The sequence below is a fragment of the Balaenoptera physalus genome (genome assembly GCF_965194825.1).
Source record: "Balaenoptera physalus genome assembly, chromosome: 1".
In the NCBI taxonomy this organism is placed as follows: domain Eukaryota; kingdom Metazoa; phylum Chordata; class Mammalia; order Artiodactyla; family Balaenopteridae; genus Balaenoptera; species Balaenoptera physalus.
This window is the reverse complement of record NC_138882.1, coordinates 162,402,405-162,420,081: the sequence shown is the minus strand read 5'-3', so window position 1 is coordinate 162,420,081 and position 17,677 is coordinate 162,402,405. Positions and strand designations below refer to the sequence as shown.

Below are 17,677 nucleotides of genomic sequence, written 5' to 3'. Positions count from 1 at the left end.
AGCATTTATTGGGTACTTAGTAAGCATCAGGCACTGTGTTAGATGTTTGCCAAGCATGATCTCATTTCATCTTCTCAATAATCCTGTGCTATAAAGATTAGTCTTTGCTCTTCATTTCCTTGGGCTTTCTTTTTTGTTTTCTTTGTTTAAAAATATTTTTTTTTAAAAATACAGAAGTATTTAAAGGAAAATGTGGACCAGTCCCCCTTCACCCTCCCAATTTCTACTCCCCAGCTGAAACTACCACTAACAGTTCCCTGGTATTTTCCCATGCTCTTTTCATGAACACAGAAACACATCTACACGTGCACACACATATATAACTGTTTGTTTCTGTATAAAAATGGGATCAGATTAAACATATCACACAGAAACCTTTTTCCAGTTAAAAGTATGTTGTAAATGTCCTCCCATGTCAGGACCTATAGATTCACTTCTTTCTTTTTAAATGGCCGTAAAGTATTCCACAGTACAAATTCACCATAATTTTCTAAAGCGCCGTCCCTGATGTACATTGAGGTCATTTTTAAGCTCTCTCAACTGCAAACAACACTGCAAGGGAACACCCTTATATATGTGTGTGTGTGTGTGTGTGTGTGTATCTTTGTGTACATGTGTGTTTCCATAGCTGGTGAATTTCGGGATCAGGGCAGGTATGTGCCTTTATCATTTTCATTGATACCAATTTAGGCTCACAAGTCCCCTTGACCCTTGCCAGCACTAGATTGTCTCTATTTTTTCACATTTTTGCCTTCTAGAAGCATTTGTATTTATCATCCTTTGTTTTTTAGTACCTAGAGCATTAGTCATATGTTTATGAGCCATTTTCACTTCTCTGAACTACCTGTTTACATCTTTGCACACTTTTTTCAACTTGGTTGTTTTTTCAGTTGGTTGATGGAATTCTCATCCTAAGAATAACAACACATAGCTTTCTATGCACGAGGCACTGCTCTAGGCTCCCCGCAAGTTTCACAGCATTGACTCAAAACCCCAAGAGGGAAGTGGGAGCGTCAATCCATGTTTACGGCCGAGCAAAGAGAGGCTCGGAGACTTCAAATGACGTCTGAGGTCACACATGTCTGATGAGGGACAGGCCAGAGTCTGAGGGCCTCGCTGAACCAACCGTTTCATCCTCAAATGAGATATCTGAAAAGCTCCCTCTCCCCGACATCTAACCTATAGAGAAAGAAAATTCCTTCCTTAAATTTTCCCTCTTTCTGTTACTTATCCTTTACTTTATTTGTGGAGTCTAAGTACACATTGATATAATATGCCAGGTAGGAAACTGAAGTTCAGTTTCTAACAGAGGCAATCAGAAAATGGAATTGGACCCTGTACCTTAGACGGGACACGGACATGCTGGGAACATGCCTGGAGGAGTGAGAAGCAGGATTTGGGTGGGGGCAGAATTTATGCACGGGAGTAAAGAGTCAGGGGACGTGGAGGCTGAGGTGGGACCCCGGCTGGGAAGGGGCTGGCAGGCAGTTTCCAAAAGTCAGGTCGGCAGTTTTCAGGACTCTCCCCTGGGGGCAACATGGGGTGAGAAAGTCTGGTACCAGGGAGTGGGGTGAGGATTAGCTTAGCTAGAAATCGTCATGTAGTCAAAGAGCGTTCTCACCTATCCTGGCATGTCCAATGACCTGGCACTGGGAGCAGTAAAGATGCTCGTCGTACAGGGTGACAAACACACCTGTGTTTGTGGAAGTGCTGGGGATCCCTTGTGTGAAAACCACACCTGACAGAGGCCGAATTTGGGGCTTCAGTGGCATTTTTAATGAGGTTCTTTTTTAGCTCCCCAAACACCAATGTCGCACAAGGGTTTCTGGGTTAGAGACCCACCACCGAGCTGTCACATGGCTTGGCTACCCTCATCTCAGGGAACACACGCAGTACTTCAGTCTCCCTTGGACACAGTACACAACGGAGGGGGAATGATCATCTGCGTGCCATTTGCCATTTTTCTTCTGAGAAAAGGGCAGTCAAGTTAACAAAATAGGAAAAAAAATGTGGGAAACTGACTTGCTAAAATGAACATGCAGAAACAAGTTTTAGAGTCACAATTTAGCATTCATTTTGGGGTTTTTTTTTTTTCAGCTTTGACCTCAGATAACTTTAGTGTTTCCCAAAATGTTTCCGTATAGCACTCTAGTTCAGCGATCTTATATATGTATACATCTTCCTTATACAGACACACACACACGTATATAAAATCTATTCCTTATATGTACATATATAAGTATATATATAAAACCGTATGTGTATATATATGAGTTCTCTGATCAATCAAGCTTGGAAAACTGCACACAGAGCACTTTTATTTTCTCCCTGTAACACATCTTTCCATCCATGGCACTTGTGCTCTAGAAAACACACTATGGGAAAGGCTGGACTTCTTTATTTCACAAGATCAGAGCCTGCTTAAAATAAAGTCTATCTTGGAGTGGCTGCCCTACTCTTTTAAACATTAGATGCTTTCTAACAGACTCGTGGTGATGGTTTCCTGTCCATTTGAGCATCTTCTGCCTGTCCTATATTTCAGGGCTACACCAACCAAATGCCCACATGCCAAGGAACAAGCCCTCTGGAAACCGTTAGGAGACCAGGTCACCCAGACAGGCTAAGCTGTGTCTCCCGGGCAGTTGCACAGTGAGGCTGGACCAATCACTTGCTCTGGACTCAGTGGTTTTCAGCTGGAGGGACTGATCCCCAGCCCGCTTGCTTTGTGAGTAGGAAATCACGGCAAGGAAGCCCTTGACCCTGCTCTCTTTCCTTCATTCCAGGAGACACCGTTCCCTGGCCCTGATGTTTTCTACCATAAGAGAAAACCGGCGTTACACCTTCCCTCTCTGATTCTGTTCTCACCACCTCCCGTCACTCTTTCACTGCCATTAGTCACCCCGATTCATAGAGTCACATGAGGCAGCCCTACAAATAAAACTAGGTTTCCATCTGTCTGCTGCAGCATCAAGTGAGAATGAGTTGGTGACCTTTCATCACATATAAAGGGCATACTTGGTATAGCCTAAAATACAGGTTATACGGTATACGAGAAGTTCACCTGGGGGCAGCCTCCGGGGGAGATACCTCCTCCATTCCTCTTCCAGCGTGGTTACAGGCATTGGTTTATAATTTTGCTCCTTCTCACACAGGTAACTCTAGGCATGACTAGTAGCAGCAGGGATTCAATTACCTGATGCCCCATTATGACTCTCCTCATTAACCTGGAGGAGGCTGGCGAGTCGGAGTGTATGTGGATTTATTCATTTATTTTTGGATAAATTTTTCACTTTGGAATAATCCTATATTGACAGCAAAATTGCAAAGATGGAAGAGAGTTCCCATACACCCTTCACCCAGCTTCCTTTAACGTTAACACCTTCCATATCCAAGGTACTTCTGTCAAGTGGAAATTGACACTCATACATTACTATTAACTCAACTACAGACTTTATTCATATTTTCACCAGTTTTTCCACTAATGTCCATTTTCTGTGCCAGGATCCCATATTGCATTTAGTCATCATATCCTCTTAGTCTATGGATTTATTTTTGTTTTCAAAAAAATAAATATCATCCTCTGCTGCATGCAAGGTGGTATGCTGGGTGCCCAGCTGCCCCGCAGGGAGAAACACAGGCCTCATGGGTGGCAGAGTCTGGGTTTGAATGTTCACTTTGTCCCTCACTTGGGATATGGTCCTGGGCTTGTCACTCCATATATAGATTTCTCAGGTTCCACATCTGCAACATGGAGATGATACCTTTACCTTGTTAGAGGACTGAATAAGACAGTCTATGTGGACAGGCGTTTTGAAGGTTTAAAGATCCATTCACTTAGAGTCGTATCCAGCTCACTGATATTATCATTAATGCGGGTGTAACGACGATCATGAATTAGACTTGGTATCCTGTATCTAAAGCAGGATGGCCCAGAGACTGAGCTGCCTGACTGAGCTGACCATTTCAGCCTCAAATGAGATCTTTCCAAAGGCTCTCAGGTACACCATAGAGAAAGACAACTCTGCTTAAATTAGTGTATTCATTTCTATACTTCCTTCAAGGCTCTGCTCAAATGTCACCTTAGTGATAACTTCTCTGACCATCCTACATACAAGAGCCCCCGTATCCTTCCCCTGGCATTCTCTGAACTTCTTACCCTACTTGCTTCTCCTCCATGGCACTTAACCCATTTGACGTATTACACATTTATGAGCTCCTTTGTTCACGATATGCCTCTCTCTGCTAGTCTATAAGCTCCAGGAGAGCACTGACTGTTGTCTGTTTTGTTCACTGCTGCATCCCTGTGCCTAGAATTTGGGAAGTATTCAACAGACGTTCGGTAGATGACTGGATTCCCAGTGTCACTCTGCAACCTCTTGCCTCCATCCTGATCATCTGAAAACAAATTCTTCCCATCCAAACACACTACTGAATTCAAATGAGAGAAAAGCTATTTGTGAAGCAGGTGGCTTTGAGCCTTCTGGGTCTTCTTTAAGGGAGAAAAAAGGAGTGATGCCCTTCTTTTAATTTAATTTCATGCTATTAATGTCCCTTCATCTGCCTCCCCTCCCATGAGCAGCTCTGCCAATTAGAAACCACAGTCTCTTCTTTGTCCAGAGTCTGTCTGCTGGCTTCTCCACAGGATCAATTCCAGTAGAGCCCAGGCTAGAAAAAACTGGTGAAACCCCCATACCCCACCAGCCCACTCCATTATTGAGGCTACTCAGTGTGCACATCAAAGGCCCATGGGCTTCTCAGGGCAGGAAGATGCCAGGGGATCTGGAAGACTGGCCTCAGTGAGGACACTGAGATTCAGAGAGGGGAGGGAACTGGCAATTGACACACAGTGACCTGGTGGCAGGTCCTGGACAGAACCCAGGACTCCTGGCTCTGCATCCTGGCCCTGATTCCTCTTGGGCTGGAACCACCTCCCCAGGCCCACTTTTCACCAAGGGACATGTGCTTATTTCCTTGAGCTCCGGGATGGCTGTCTGCCTGCCCCTGCCCATTCCCGGGGACCTGATGGTCTTGGGCAGCAGTGGGTAGAGGTCACGTTCCAAAAGCAGCAAAGCACAGGACAGTAAAGAGCCAGACAGAAAGGAAATGGGGGTCACATTTACTGACAGACAGGTACTCTTTATCACCATCTCACCTCACACTCACAGTGCCCTACGACAAAGGTGCCATAACCACATTAGATAAGTGAGGAAAAGGAAACGCAGAGAAGCTGAAAAATGCAGCGACTCACAGAGCAAGTACAAGGCAGAGCCAGCAGCAGAGTGGAGTTCCTCCCGGTTCCGAAGCCCTGTCCTCTGCCCGCCTGCTCTAGTAGAGACTCTAAAACCTCGACAGCACTCCAGAGGTCGGGGGGGGGGCTCAAAACACCAAGATCTGCCTCTGGTGAAGTAGCCAGAACAATCCCATTCTACAGATGAGGAAACTGACATCTGGAGAGGAAATGCAACTTGTCTACGCCACATGGCTAGTGAGTGGCTAGACTCTGAGTTTCGCGAGGACGCAGGCGCGCTCCTAGTGCTTAGCCCCGCGCTGAGCCCACGGAAGGGCTCCACCCACTGCCGAAGAATCAATGAATGAATGACAGAGTAGGTTAGAAGTGCAACGTCCTGTGACTCCCACAAGCCCACGTGCTTGCCTCTCAACTGCCTCCACATAGTGACCTCAGGAACGGGAGACCAGGCTGACGTAGGTGAGCACAGCCCGAACTCGACACTGACCTTCAAACCCCACGTCCCCCTCTCTGAGCCCATGGATCTGTGAGAGGTGTGGAGAGTGAGGCCAGCCCTGGTTCCCACGCAGCCCGCAGCTCCCCACCAGAGCCGGAACTGAGCAACGAAGAGGTGTGGGAAGATGGCGGAGCTGGTAATTCTTTGACCCAAGGACTGGTGTTTACAATATGGAGTGGACTCTCTTCTCAAAAGTCTGGTGTTTGGAGCAAATTGGTCTATTTTTATTGAACCCTTTAGTAGCAACCAGTTCACAAATACTGCAGTTGTTTTATTATTATAATTCATTTTTCATAATAATAACTGAAACTATTGTTTCCTGTTCACCTACTACGTGCCAGGCACAGATATCTCATAAGATATCTGACATAGATGGTCTCCTGTAATCCACCCAACCACCCTGTAGGGAAGAGTGAGCATTCCATATTACAGATGAGGAAACTGAGGCTTGGGAGAGGTAAAGGAACTTGGCCAAGGTACATGCTAGAAAGCAGGAGATGCAAACTCAGGTTTGTGGGGCTCCACAGCTCGTGCTCCTCCCACATGGCTGATGTGAGGTGGGGACAAAGGGGTTAGAGCCACAGCTAAGGAGGCAGATGGAGGGCCTGCCAGACTTCCCCGGCAACTAGCTGGCCAGGCTTCTCATCCCCAGGCTGAACTTCTAGCACCAGGGGGCTTCTCCACATGCCTAGATGCCATCCCTAGAAGCTCTGAATCAGACAGTGGGGGTAGAACTAGGAACTCTTCCGTTACAAGCCCTCAGGTAACAGGAAAGGACACTCTTGGTTAAACCACTGCTCTCAACTCTCCTCAGGAGGTCATTCTTTCACATCTACATGCTCTTCCAGAAGGTTCCAACATGTTTCTTAAGATATTCGTTGAATGTTTTACAGAGGATATCATGCCTCAGAACCCGAGACCTTACAATTTTAGGATTCTCAACAAAGCAACAATAATTCTGATCATCTACAGATGGGGTGTGACGGCCTGTCTTTATTAACCATGACAATTATTCCCAAACAGCGTGATGTTTATGAAAAGGACTTGGGAGCCCAAAGTCCTGGGTTAGTCCTTTACTAGCTGTGCAACCTTAGGCAAATCAATTCAACAGCATAGTTATTCAAAGCTCTGTGCTGGGAAGAATGAAGATACAGGAGTGGACCAGAAAAGCCACAGTGCTCTTAGCTCTGGGTTCCTCATCTGTAAAATGGGAACCAACAGCTACCAAGTGCCTACGATGGCATGCCAGGCCCTGACATGCTGATTCTCACTTCACAGCCCCAGGGCTTCAGGAAGTAGGCTCTCCTGTGTACTGCTCTGCAGCTGAGGAAGCAGGGATTCGGGGGTGAAGCGGCTTGGGGTGAGCCTGCAGCAGCACGTGGCAGTATCTGAGGTCTCTCTGCCCACCGCCGACATCCCCCCCTTCTTAACCCTCCCTCACTTGGCAGATGAGTCCACAGGAGAGAGTGCTCTGCAGCCCATCAGGAACCACACAAATGTATGACATCATGGTTATTAATAATGGAAGCGGCACAACTAATTCACGATCCCTCCAGATGGACCACCTGAACTGTTGTGAATCTCCTGCACACAGAGCATCAGATTCTATTATGGCAGAGCTGGGAGGGGTCTTCGGAGCCCGACCCTTTCCTCATTTATAGGGGTGGGGTTGGACAAGATGGGGAGGCAGCCCTCTTAGATAGCCGAGGCAGCCCTACACCCCGAAACCCGGGATGGACCAAGTTTGGTTTTGTGATTGTACCACGAAGACAATCAGGTCCCAGACCAGATACCAGCCAATGCCCCCTTCAAAGGTGCTGGCAAGGGAATCAGCAGTGGCCCCAAGTGTGGCCTCTCCACGGACCCTCAGCCCTGCTCCTTCCTGCAGTGGGGCCTTTGTACCTGCTGTTCTTCTGCTTGGAATACCCCTTTCCCAGACCTTGGCATGGCTATCACTTTTTTTATGGTTCAGGTCTCAGGATAAATGCCAACTCCTCCGAGAGGATGCCCTAGGGCCATCTTCCGGCTTCCCCTGTTCCTCCCTGACACTCTCCATCACACTGCCTTGTTGGAGTTTCTTCATGGTGTGTATCACCAGTGAGCATTACCTTGTCCATTATGATTCATTCTCTCTTCCCACTGGAATGCAAGCATTGCCTTAAAAAGGTGCCTAGGTTCCAGCAGGCACTCAGCAAACATGCTCAGCGAATCCACCTGGATGTCTGCCTGGGTCACGGGCATCCTAGCAGCCAGTAGTCCCTCACTCGCTCACTCACTCACTCATTCAATAAATGCTTATTGAACGTCTCCTCTGTGCCAGGCATACTCCTAGGAGCTGGGGATTCCAATCCAACTAATGAGACCAAGCCCTTGCCCTAACCGAGCTTTGAGAGTTGATTAAAACAAACGACACAAGAGAAGCCAGAGCTGTTTCAATCATATCATGTGTGACCAGACAATAGCTGACGGAAAAAAGGTGGGGGGATAAGTATGGCAGAAAATGGGAGAAATGGGAAAACACTGGGGAAATGCAAACATCAGACTGGCCCTGCCAGGGCCTCCCACGTGCTCAGTACTCATCTTGGGGAGCTGGTGCCAGGCACACTCCCCCAGCTCTAGGGACATGAGAAAAAGGGGACGTGCCCATTGCCACTAGTGCCTCCTGGCTGCAGCCTAGAGCACACAGGATGGCTATGTGTGTGAGTGTGTACAGGAGTGGCTATGTGCATGTACAGAGACAGGTGTGTGCATGTGTAGGAGTGTGTGTGCGGGTGTAGGGGCACAGGTGTGAATGAGTATACAGGGTCAAGTGTGTGAGCATGGGTGAGAGCGTAGGGAGATAGGGATTTGTGTTTCGAAGTGGACGTGTGAGTGTGTAGGAGTGCATGCGTGTGTGTGTGTGTGTGTGTGTGTGTGTGTGTGTGTGTGTGGACTCTGGTGCCATTACTCTTCACCACAACCTCCACATCTGGTAGAACTTTACATACTAAAGTCTCCCTCCGCCCCCAACAAATGACGCATAGTAGGTACCTGATCATCGTTGAATCCATTTAAATCTTTACGTTTGCCAAGTGTATTCTGCAGGGTGTCCACATAAAGCAGCAGAAGAGAACTGTCAACTTCTGGATGTAACCGAATGGGATGAGAGCACTAGATGAGGAGTCTGGGTTCTGGTCCCTGCTTTACCACTAACTACCGGGTGATCTTGGGCCACTGTTTAGCTGTGATCTCAGATAAGGAACTCAACTCCTCTGGGCCTCTGCTTACTCTTCATTCAAGAAGGCAAGTAGAACTTAGCAACTGGATGCCACCACATCATGTCTATTGGTAGCTCCAGAAGCACTGTTTCCTGGGAGAACAAGCATGTGTAACCCGAAAAGGGCTACAGGGTCAACCAGGGAAATGCCGGGTTTGACAATGTTAAACGGGTTTTTTTTTATTGCAGTACTTCTCAAAGCCTTTAATTTGCCAATATGGATTATGATTGGCCAGAAGGGTTAGAGAGAGCTTGCAGAATTTGCCAGACTTACTAGGATAGGGAAATCTTACTCGTGGCACAGCTTTGAGAACTAATGTTTCACAGAACATACTTTGGGGAATCTGCTAGCAGGCACACGGGACACTTGTTAATGCCCCCTTTCTTGCAGATGACAGAACAGAAGTGGCGTTCAGTCTCCCTAAATCACAGAGCAGAGCCATGGCAGATACCAGCCCAGAATCATCCAAACCACAGGAACTGGCATGTGCACAGGGCTCTATATCTACAGAACATTTTCACTTATATGATCTCAATTTTCCCTGACAACATTCCTCTGAGGACCCTCATCCCCATTTTCCAGATGATAAAATGCAGCCCGAAAGATATTAAGGAATCTGCCCAGAGCCACTAAATGATGGACCCATTACTTGCCTTTATCATTTTTCCCTATGACCTTGATCAAGTTGTCAATAACGACATACTATATTTTACAGATAAGCAACTGTAGCCACTTCACAGAGCCCCCTGCCAGATGTCGAGGCGGACACACCTGCACCTGTTCTGCAGCAGCCACCACTGCTGTCCGGGATCCCAGGCAGCCTGCACTGGTTGAGAGGGGAGGGGAGGGTGCTCAGAGAAATGCCCATGGAGTGAGAGCCGCTCTGGAAACACCCAGGCTGGGAGGCCGGGACTAGCTCCCTGCCAGTCGCCACACCCTCCTGACCATGCCAGGTACATCCCCCTCGGCAATATCCCCGGTGCCAGGTGCCACTCTGCAAGGGGGCAAGAGGAGCCAGATCAATGCTAGTTTAACTCACTCCCAGTAAGCCCGAGGAGCCCAAGGCCGGTCTGCTGTGACAGTCTGAAACTGCCACCGCCTCCAGGGGGAAGCGTGGCTAGGGCTGCCAAAGTCATTCGGCAGTTCCCACCGGGGTGCTTTGTCCCGCCTTGTCCGGCAGTGCGAGGCCCAGGAGGCGCGGCGGGGTGCGGGTCTGCTCGGGGCACAGGGGCCGAGTGAGGCTGTACCAGGCACGAGTGTGCGAGAGAAGTGTGAACGCGGGAACGCTGGTGTCACCCCGGGGCGGTGACAGAAGTAGCGTCTGGGAAACGCAGGCGGAGAGCGCGTGCACCAGGCAACCCCAGGCTGCGGAGGAGTCCCGGAGGTCCGGGGAGTTGGCCCGACGCGCTCCTGCACGCGCGCCCGCGCCCAGCCCTCTCCCACCCGCCGCGCTCCGGAGGGTGATCCCGCTGCCGGCCGGCAGGGCTGCTGGCGCGCTTGGCGGTGCCGGCTCCCTGCTGCCAGGCCGCGGCGGGGCGCGGGGCGCTGGCGCTCCCTGCTTACCTGCGGGCGGCCGCGACTCCGCGGCTCCGGGCTGGGCTGCGCCGGGCTGGTCTGGGCTGCGCTGGGCTGCGCGCCCTGCCTCCGCGCGGCTCAGCAGCGCCCGCTCGCTCGGCTCCGCCCGGCTCGGCTCCGCCCGGCGGTGCCCGGGGCGCTCGCTGGCGGCCCACGCGGCGCGGGGTGGGCGCGGGGCGGGCTGGCGGGCGGGCGCCGGCGGCGGGCGCGGCTCTGGGCCGCCCCGCGGCCGCTTGGAAGCTCCTTATTTGGGCAGTGATGTCAGGGGAAGTCGCAGGGGCAGGACCACCCACTTCTTTCCATTCACTCCCCAGAGTTTCCTGTCGCCGAGCCCGGGGGACCCCGGCGCCCGCGCGGGGCGCCTCTCCGGCCGGCTCGGCCCCGGCGTGCCCGGCTTCGCTGCCCGCCGCTTGGGGTCCCCAGGCGGCCGGGTCCCGGCGGGCGGGCGGCCGCCGGGGAGGGTCTGCGTCTGGGGAATCCCCGGCTCCCGGAGGCCGCAGGGAGGGTCTGCGAGGCGGCCTCCGCGGTGACAGGCCGTGTCACTCCGGGCGCCGCCCCTCCCTCCGCGCCCGCCCCGGCTCCCGCGCTGTCATTTCCTCCCGGGCCCTCCGGGAAGGGCAGTCAGGGAAGCCCCGGTCGCTGCCGCCGCCGCCGCCGCCGCCGCCGCCGCCGCGCGGGGCCCCTACTCTGCAGCAGCCGGCCCGGCGGGCGTCCATCGTCGTTCCCACAGTGCGCGGTCCCCGCCTTGCTCTCGTGTGCCAGCCCCGCTCCGGGAAGCCCGCGCCTCCCAAGGCGGGAATATACCTTCAGGAGCGCTGGGCGGGGCAGGCCTGGCCGGGCTCCCTGGGCTCCAGCCTCAGGGTGAGGGTGGGGCCACCCCGGGGCTCCCCAACGGCCTGACTTTGCCAGAAGCGACCGGATCCCAGGGTTTGGGACCTGAGCACATTGGTCCCCGCTTTGGCCAGCTCCCAGCTGGGACCCCCACGGGGCTGCTTCCCGAGGGAGCGAACGGCCGGGGCCTGGAGATCTCACCAGGATCTGTATTTTACAGATGCGGCACCCTGAGGTTCTGACTTGTCAGGTGATTCACCCGAGGTCAACTCTCTGCTGGACAGGGGCTGACCCTGGCTAACGCCAGGCCTGGCCTCTGCTGGCTGGGAACAACGTCAGGAGGTTCTGGGGCCTGGGGCCAAAGTCAGGACGAGAGTGAGGCAAGCTCAGTGCCCAGGGTGCCAGCTGAAGGAGGCACTCCCTCTCCAGGTCACAGAAGTTCAAGTACCCACAGGGTGACTGACCACTAAGCTGACCAGGGCTTCCACAAAGGCCTCGGAGGCCCCAGGCTTCCTCTGGCTCCAAAGTGATGGCCTCAAATTCAAGGCCCTGCCAGTCACAGGAGTAGGCTCCCTCTGGCCAGAGGCCATCTAGACTCCCCCTGGCCAGAGGCCATCTAGGCCAGGGGCTAGTGGCCCCGGGAATTTCTGTGCCTTCTCCATACAACAGCTTCTGGCAGAGCCTCCACCTTCCCTCCAAAGCCAGGTTAGAGCGAACAAACCCCTCCCGGACCACCAGCTTTAATGGAGAAACCCCGACTTCCAAAGGGGAACTGCACTCCTAGGTGCCCTGGGGAGGGAACCACAGCTCCAGGGCCTGCAGGGGGTGGAGGGAGGTGTGATCGCAGCTGGACACTCACTGGGCCTGCACACTCACGTACACAATTGCACACCCGCTGGCTGGTTGCCAAGGCTCCCAGCTGTTCTGTTGATCACCACCAGCCCAGTACCCTCCATCTTCCATCAGCTCCCAGCTCTCAATCCCAGCTCTAATTGGGTCATCCCCTTTCTGACAAAGGCCCCATCGACCAGCTGCATCTCCTGCAGCTCAGCCCTCTGCATCCTTTGCCAGCACTCTCTCCAACCTTCCACCAGCTTTCATTTTTGGGGGTCTTTGCACAGACTTTCCTCTGTCTGAAATGCCCTCTCTACCCTTCCCGCGTCCTTCACACCCTGAATCAAGCCTGCCCTTGACATAAGTCTCTCTCTTAATTAGGGCAAGTGAGACAGGGTACCCCGTGGAATAGGACCCTGCCCCTCACTCCACTCCTGCCCTGCCCTCTCTGCCCTGCTTACTGTTCCTGGCTGGGAGCAGCTCCAGGTGGGAGCAAGTGGGTGTCTTGTTATAATTCATATGCCCAGAGGGGTGACATTTTGTGATTTGCACAAAGGCTTAGATGACAGCCTTGTTCTTGCCCCAGGATGAGGACCCTCTCCTAGCTTTGAAGGCTGGCCCTGCCCCACTGGAAACTCCTAATGGATTCAGTCACCCTCTTATGTTGTCACAGGCAACTCAATGGTTCCTGCCTCTAGAGACGTACCCATCACCCCAAGTTTCAGTCAGCTGGGAGAGGTCTCCCCTCTTTCCAGATTGGAAGCTGCCAGGATATTTCCATCTTGGTTCTTCTCTCCTGCCAAGACTGAGAAGTTTACAAATGTTTGTTAAGTGAACGAATGATCCAGGGGGGCAAATCAAGAGACAAGCTAAGCATAGGAGGGGCAGAGTGATCCAATTTAGAGCTGTACCTGAGGTTCCAGGGGCCCTGGCTAGGGGCTGTGGTGGAAGGTGGGTTCTCAGCCAGACTGGAATGGATGCTCAGGAAGTTGGGCCAATGTGCCAGCCCTGCAGAGGCTGCCCTGCCAAGGCCCTTTCCTTGGACCGCTCCTTTGTTTCAACTTTCTGTGGCTTGGGATTTGTCTTCCCCCTCCGTTCCCTTAGCAAACTCCTGTGCAGCCCCATCTAGGCAGCCTGGGACATTCCCATCCCAACCCCCAAACATACAGTCCATACTTCCCTTCTACAGCAAAGTAGCAGGGAAGGCATGAGGAAAGTGTGTTTTATCAAGCACCTTCATTGTGCCAGACATAGTCACTCTGGATTTTCCAGAACCCTGCAAAGATCCTGCTATTTACCCCTCAAGCTGCACTTCCCATCCAGCTGTGGCCATCCTCCAGGCCAGGAGTGTCAGCCCAGAAGCCTTCACTCAGCTCCTCCTACAACCAAAGCTCCTTGTCCTCTGTCTTGAGACTCAGCCCCCAGCCCAATTCTGGTGCCAATTCTCACTGGAGGCTAGAAGGTCTTCAGGACTGCAGCCTCAGAGCTCAGGGACACAGGATGGAGGCAGGCAGCCTTGCTTCAAGGCTAGAAGCCTGAGCCCAACTCTGTTCCGTGAGCCACCACCCCTACCCTGGGGCCCCAGGCACCTTTCCCATCCTGCAGCTGGATGGGCCCCAGGTGAGAAGGCAGGTGGTGCCAGGTGCCAGTTCCTTCCTATCAGCCCTTTCCCTGCGTATAACTGGGCCAGGTCTTGAGAAATTCCCAGAGCTTGGCCCTGGGGGCTTTCCCACATTCCTTCATTCTTCAAACATGAATCAGGCTCCTTCCCTGTTCTGGGAACGTGCAACACACAAACCTGTGTTCTAGGAGCTCTATCCAAGGATGGAGACTGGCAGGTAAACAGATCATCCCAGTGCAACTTGCTAAGTGCTACAGTGCTGTTTGCCAAGCTTGGGGCAGGGCAGGGGCACACGAGGTGAGAGATAAGATTCATTCTACTTCTGGGGCTACAATTCAGGGAGATTGTGGTCCAGGTGTCCCGGCTAGATTGCTGAATGCTTGTTTCCATGGAAACACCGCACACACACACACACACACACACACACACACACACACGCGTGCGCGCACGCGCGCACTGGGCTTGGTTCTGCTGTGAAGCCAACATCATGCTGTAGAGAATTTACAGACTAAAAGAGATTGGAGCAGGGGAGATGGTTGGCATCTGATCTGTCATCTAGGATGCTGTCTCTCTGTGAAATTTTGTTTCCAACTCCTAACAACCAAATTACAGATACAGTTTTGGAATACACCATGGTTTCTAAGGGCTGGGGACTGCCATAGTGGCCTTGGGAGAGCTTTCAAGGTGGGGCTGAGCAACTCACCCAGTAGAGTCTCCAGGGAATTTATGTTTGGGTCTTGCACTTACTTACCAGCCACCCTCTCTCCACCCTCCTGACCCCATGGCTATGATTTCCTGGATTCAGATGCTTTGTGGTGTTTTTCTGTTTGTCGATGTGTGTGTGTGTGTGTGTGTGTGTGTGTGTGTGTGTGGTTTGTGCTCTCTTGACAGATCTGTTACATCAGTCCTCACTTCTCACAGAGGTAGCCATCTCTCTCCTGGGACAGAGAACTAGGGACTCTTACAGTTTATGGAGAACACCTCCTGGGCTGCCGGTGGACTCAGTCCCAACCTCTCTCCCCAGCCTGAGGACTGTGTTTCCAGCTTCCTGACTCAGTCAGGCACTCATCCTTCATCTGATGCTGTGGGTAACAGCATGGGCCTTGGAGCCACAAGGACCTGACTTCAGTTCCCAGCCCCACTTACTGTGTGACCTTGGGCATGTTTACATGATGTTGGTGACCTTGACTTCCTCATCTTAAAGGGCTGCTGTGAAGATTTGACAAGAAACTGAAATAGAGCCCTTGATGGAGCACCCGGCACCTAGTAGGTGCTCAATAAACGGTAGCAACTGTTACTTTGTTCCCATATTGTGATCCAGAATCCTGCTCCTCCTATATTGTTTATCTTCATTAATGGAGGCGCCCATCATCCCAAGACTGAGCCAGAATCCCTTCTCCATTCCTGCTGCCCCAGTCTAGGCCACCATCATCACCCAGTTACAACAGCCTTTTCCCTGATCCCCCTGCCCATCTCCCCCTCCCATCCATTCTCCACATAGGCGAAACTCCCTAAGACAAATTCAAGTGGGTGCCTGCCCAGCTAAATTACCCTGTCTATTAGTGCCTCTTTTAACAGCCTCAGTTCACCTGCCCAAGCCTCCCTCTCTCTGCACCACCCCACGCTCCCACCATGCAGAACTGCTCACTGTTTCCGAACCTGCTGAGAGCATTTTGCATATTTAGTCCCCTGTACTGTTCCCCTTACTCATATTGCTTGGCCGGCTCCCATTCAGCCTTCCAGGTCAGCTTAGAGGCCACTTCCCCTGTGAAAGCCTCCCTGGTCCCCTGGGTGGCACTGGCTGCTTCCTTCTCTGTGAACCTCCACCGTTTGGTACAGATGTCCAGGCTTGTGCCCCACTATGTGCAGTCACTTCATTCATCTATCTGTCGCCCCTTTAGTTTCTGCAACTCCATGCATAGCCACGTCTTCCTCATTGCCAGGAACGTCACAGGTATTCAGAGCATACTAAGGACGGACTTCTGTGCCTCTGGCCGTCCTGTCCAGTAAACAACTACAAGAGGCCACATGGCCTCCAGCCCACTGACTAGTTTTCCCCAAATGACAAAAGCATCCTTTTTTCCTACACTTTAGACTGAGGCTTTGGCTCAGCCTGAACACCACGTCTGCCTCACTCTGGCTTTTCACCAGCGTTTCTGGGGACTCCCACAGGGCCCAGTGAACCCCAGGTGGGGAGGGTGGGGCCTTTGGTTCCAGGAAATCAGAAGATTCGTCACTCCCCCTGGCAGCTGTGAGAACAGGTTTTCCCCAAGCCAAGGGGCCGACTTGCAAGATCATCAATAACAAGCACTATTTACTCTGCGTATGGCTTCGTGCCTTTCAATGGGAGGTGCAGCAGGAGAGCACCAGCTTCTAAGGCTTGGATTAAGGCAGTCTGCGTGCAGGTCCTGGCTCTGACCCTTACTAGCGGCTTAACTCTCCTGAGTCTCAGTTTTCACGGCTGTAAAATGGGGAGGATAACACATCTCAGGGAAGGATGACGAAGATCAAATAAGAGCTGATAAAATTAAAGGAGTCAGTGCATTGTGAGTATCAAGCAGCTGGCCTGTAGTAGATGCTCAATAAAGGGAGCCCCTCCCACCACCTCCACTCAAGGTCTTTGGAGGGTACTTTGATACATGAGACTCAGTCTTTGACAATAGCTCATAAAGTGAGGGAAGGGAGGAAATGAGAATTTAATCGGACCCCATAAACATTAAGACAAGAAAAACAGTAACAGGTCTGACAAGAAAAAGTTTTGGGAGCAGCAGGAAGAAAAGGGAAGTTCTGGGATGGCCTTAAAGCTGTCTCCCCTTGCGTGACTTTTATCCAACAGTGATTGCTATCACCCATGTGGCCAGCCCAGGGCGAGAGACTGGGGATGGGCAGGGGGCGGTCAGGAAGGAGTCCCCAGGCAAGACCAATGAGGCCTGACGGGGCCTGTGCATCTGACAGTCTGGCTCCAGAGAGGACTTGCACACTCAGAAAATAACTACGATAACAGTGAATAAAAGCAACAGATGATGCAGAAGGGATGGCAAAGAGACATGCGTATGGGAAGGGGTGGGGCCTGGTGTGAAAGCTAACTTTTGGAGCCTCCATCTAACAACAGCAAAGAAATCTAGAAATGGTCTCACTCCACCGCTGCTCAGGCTCCCTCCCTCTGTAGCCTCTCTGACCTCTCAGGGCAGGTGGTGAGAACCCCAATCCTCCATCCTTTGGCCTTGGAGTCCTCCTGCAAGGAGGGCCTGGCCTGGGCAAGATCACTCACTAGTTCCCTAAATGCAACAGGAATGTTCACATTCCATGTCTTTGCTCATGCTTTTCCCTCTACCAGGAATGCCCTTCCTTCTCCTCCTATCCCCCCATCCTCCCTTCCCTCTCCTTCGAACACTCTGGTGTTATTATTGTTTCCTGACCAGCCTCCCCACCCCAGTAGAATTAAAAGCCTCCTCCCCACAACGTTCCTGTAACTTGCTTTGCATACATCATCAGAGCATCTATCCCATTATAGTGAAATATTTGTATCTGATGCCCCCACTAGGTTGGGAGAGCTCTGAGGGTCTATGCCTGGCACCTAGTAGGTGCTCGACATACAGAGTACCTGGACGGCTTCCTCCCATACGTCCCAGAGCTGGGGAACATGGAAGCATCTGCCACTCTGGCTGGGGATACAGATGGAGCCCCCATGGATCCCTCAGGAGCTCCAGGCCCTTAACACAGCCATGCTCCTTCCAGCCTGAAAACCAGCCCTCTGGGTCCTGTCTCCCCCAGGCCTTCCTGCTGATTTTGTGCAACCTGCCCCTTCAACTCCA

General features: G+C 52.0%; 1 protein-coding gene across 6 annotated transcripts in view; it reads right to left on the bottom strand.

Annotated features, from left to right (window-relative positions):
• Positions 1–17,677, bottom strand: part of HIVEP3 (HIVEP zinc finger 3) — a 508,837-nt gene that overhangs the window by 118,687 nt on the left and 372,473 nt on the right. Inside the window, exon 1 of one of the 6 annotated variants that reach the window (XM_082466056.1) lies at positions 10,565–10,717. The exons of the other annotated variants lie outside the window; for them this stretch is intronic. The gene's annotated coding sequence lies outside the window, so the exon portion shown is untranslated. Of the gene's footprint in view, positions 1–10,564; positions 10,718–17,677 lie in introns of those variants that run through there. 6 annotated transcript variants of the gene reach the window in all.